Raw genomic sequence first — 4175 nt, 5'->3', positions numbered from 1 at the left:
TACCAATTTAATGGTGAGCATATGTGGTGTTTGTTTTTACATTCTTATGATACTTCACTTAGAAGAATCAGCCCCAGCTTACTCAGGATAATACAAGAGGTATTAACTCACCATTTTTTTTTTTTTGGCTGAGTAGTGCTCCAGGGTATACATATACCACATTTTATCAATTCACTCATGTATTGATGAACACTTGGGTTATTTCAACATCATTGCAATGGTGAATTGTGTTGCTATAAACATTCTAGTACAGAAGTCTTTTTTATGGAATATTTTTTCCTTTGGGTAGATACCGAGTAGTGGGATTGCTGAATCAAATGGTAGTTCTACTTTTACTTCTTTGAGGTGTCTCCATACTGTTTTCCATAGAGGTTGTACGAGTTTGCAGTCCCACCAACAATATATGAATATTCCTATCTCTCTGCATCCACGCCAACATTTGTTGTTTTGGAACTTTTTGATAAAAGCCTTTCTCACTGGAATTAAGTGATATCTCATTGTGGTTTTGATTTGCATTTCCCTGATGACTAGAGATGTTGAGCATTTTTTCATATATTTGTTGGCCATTAGTCTATCTTCTTTTGAAAAGTTTCTGTTCATGTCCTTTGCCCACTTTTTAATGGAGTTGTTTGATTTTTTTTTCTTGCTGATTTTCCTGGTTCTATATAGATTCTAGTTATCAGAACTTTATCAGATGGATAGCATGCAAATATTTTCTCTCATTCTATAGATTGTCTATTCATTCTAATGATAGCTTCCTTGGCTGTGCAGAAGCTTTTTAATTTGATCAGGTCCTATTTATTTATTTTTGACAAAATTCACCACCCTTTTATGATAAAAAAGCTTAACAAATCAGCAATAGATGCAATATACATCAAAATGATAAGAGCCATATACAACAAACCCACAGCAAGTGTCATATTGAACAAGGAAAAATTGAAAGCATTCCTGCTTAGAAATGGAACCAGAGAAGTTTGCCCTCTATCACCACTTCTATTCAACATAGTGCTGGAAGTCCTAGCCAGTGCGATCAGACAAGGGAAGGAAATCAAGGGCATCCAAATGGAGGAAGAAGAGGTCAAACTGTTGCTCTTTGCTGATGATATAATCTTATATCTAGAAAACCCCAAAGATTCTGCCATGAGACTAACGGAATTGATGAATAAATTCAGCAAAGTCTTGGGTTACAAAATAGGTGTACAAAAATAAATGGCATTCATATACACCAACCACACTCAAACTGAGAACCAAATCAAAGACTCAATAGCTTTCATAAGAGCAACAAACAAAATAAAATACCTAGAAATATATTTAACAAAAGAGGTGAAAAAACTCTAAAGGGAGAACTATGAAACACTGAGGAAGGAAATAGCAGAGCATGTAAACAGAAGAAAAACCACACTATGCTCATGGATGGGCAGAATCAACACAGATAAAATGTCTATACTACCCAACGTGACCTACAGATTCAATGCAACCCCTATTAAAATACCAACATCGCTTTTTGCAGATCTATAAAAAATAATTCTATGCTTTGTATGGAATTAGAGAAGACCCATATAGCCAAAAGATCTGGTTATTAAGATCTCATTAGAAAAATAAATGCATTCTTAAAAATGTTCCTATAATAAGATCAAAAATTTGTGTCATTGACAATTACCTTATTAATTCTTTGATGGATCTTATGGGGAAGTAGAGATAGAATCCCTATTTCTATCTACCAACTTCAAGGGAGAGAGACAGATAACTGCAGACCTGGCTCTACCCTACTGAGATGAATGGCAACATGAGTATTATAAATACTCAGAATGTTGTATAGATTGAGGTTGCTGGAGTTATATCAATCTGACTGAAAAATGGTCTGAGATTCAAAACACTATTTGATAAACTTTCGGCTTCCATTTAAAATGTAGAAAGCTGGAAAAGAAGAGCATTCACATCCTAACAAGAAAAATTAGAACATATATATAAGTCAAATGTTCTTTGAACTCATTAGGGAGCTGAGGTCACAGAGTCAGCAACCAAGATGGAATCTAAGGAAAAATATCTGTGCCCCAGCAGTGAAGGGAAGTGAGTACTGACTCATTGGCAGCAGAACGTGGAATAAAAGGGTTAAGCATTTCAGCAAAAATTTCTAAGAATTGGCTAATGACCAAATGTAAGCTGTCATCAGAGCATAAAGCCCATGGTAACCACAGATAAGAAGAAAGTTTGCACCTACATGCATTCTGTATTTTCAGAGATCTGTTCTGGGAATTCACAAGAAAAATTGCAGGCAGGTCAGTATACTGAAGAAAGGTTCCCTCTTGGTATATGGGAGGATGAAGGTTGTGGCTGCTTTTGCCATAAAGACAAGAATATCTGCCTCCATAGTTCTTTCTTACAGAAATTAAACCTTAAACTGCTGGGTAAGTACAGCAAACTCTGTTACCTCCCAAATATAAAGACCCACTGTGTCTGTGCCTTTACTTTGATTAAACAAAAACAAAAAGCTCCTAAGGAAAGAACAGGAGACTGCCCTAGGTCCAGATTATTTGCATCTCATAACACTGGGGAAGGGGTAGGCTAAGGGAGGAACTCTAAGCCCTGGGATGCAAGAACACAGAATATGTCTAAAATTGAGAAGAAACTGGAATATTAGCAAATACACACAGCCCTCCATCACCAGTTTACCAAGCTGTATTATCGTTCTCCAGAGAAACAGAATAAAAATGATACACACACACACACACGCACATGAGAGAGAGAGAGAGAGAGAGAAAGAGAGAGAGAGAGTAAGAGAGAAGGAGAGAGAGAGAAGAATGAGATTTTGGCTCATACAATTATGGTGACTGCAACGTACCAAGATCTTCAATCTGAAGGTGTAAGCTCCAGGCTGAGTCTGAAGGTAGAATACTGATGTCCAGCTCGTGACTATCAGGGAGAGAGAGTGAATTCTTCTCTTGCTCAGTCTTTTGTTCTATTCAAGGCTTTAAAGAATCAGATGAGGCCAGTCAATGTTTGAAAGGACAGTGTGCATTCTGCAATCTACAGATTTAATGCATTAACTGCTATGTGAGTTGTATTTAACTCATGTAAGTTTTGAGCCCAGGATCTCATGAAGCATATGTAACTCATATGTCTCTTCACCTTGGGAGCCACAAGAACTATTTTTGGATTTGCATGTAACTCACACAGAAAACAATAAAAAATAAATTTTTCATTAAATTAGGAATGATCATTTTGTTTTTGAAGTTTTTATTCTATTTTCATAATAAATCACTGTGGGCCCAAGGGAAAAAATTTTTTTTTCTAGCGGGGCAGTCAATATGTTAAATATTAAGCTCATCCAGAAACACACTCAACAACACACCCGGAATAATGTTTAACCAAGTATCTGGCATCCCACGACCCGTCAAGTTGACACAAAAAGCTAGCCATTACAGAATCCCTGAGTAACAACCAACAATAGTTCAACACTGGGGTAGAAGCAAGAATGTGGAGAGAGACCAGACACAGAAAAGGAGTAGAGGTCAGCGTAGAGCAGAAATAGTGAGAAAACCCTGCAGCAAACCTACCCACTTTCTCTTTACCATCAGAGCCAAAAAAAAAACTAGAGGAATTTGGCATTAAAAATATTAAACATATAATCAACATTACAAACAACTTTATATTTAGAGAAGCAGCAACTTAGATGGAATGGATAGCTTTTTAGCAGTAGACTACTGTCCAAAGTTTGATTAAGAATAAATGGATAATCTGAACAATTCTATATAAATTGAAAAATGGATTAACTGGCTGTCTCTAGCAAATGTTTGAGAAATAATACCAATTTTACAAAAAGTTTTCCAGAATATAGACAACAAAGAAGGATTCTTAACTTATTTTATGTGCACGGTTTTATCCTGATACTAAAACTAATCAATAACATATGAAAAGTTAGAAACAGAACCATATTTATCATAGTTCAAATTTGGCAAACTCACATGTTGTCTGGTTTAATTTGCTAATATTTTGTCAAAGACGTTTACATTGTTATTCATTTTGAACAAAAGTTCATATCAATAATGTATAGATCTTTCTGCAAATGATTGTGGAACTACTGGTTATCCTTACTCGAAAATAAATAAATAAATAAAAACTTCATTTCATACTTTTACCATTTAGAATATTAAATCAAAAATGATAAATTTAAG

Source organism: Propithecus coquereli, unplaced genomic scaffold (genome assembly GCF_000956105.1).
Source record: "Propithecus coquereli isolate 6110/MARCELLA unplaced genomic scaffold, Pcoq_1.0 Scaffold2, whole genome shotgun sequence".
NCBI lineage: Eukaryota > Metazoa > Chordata > Mammalia > Primates > Indriidae > Propithecus > Propithecus coquereli.
The sequence above is the reverse complement of the archived record's forward strand: the minus strand, read 5'-3'. Positions refer to the sequence as shown.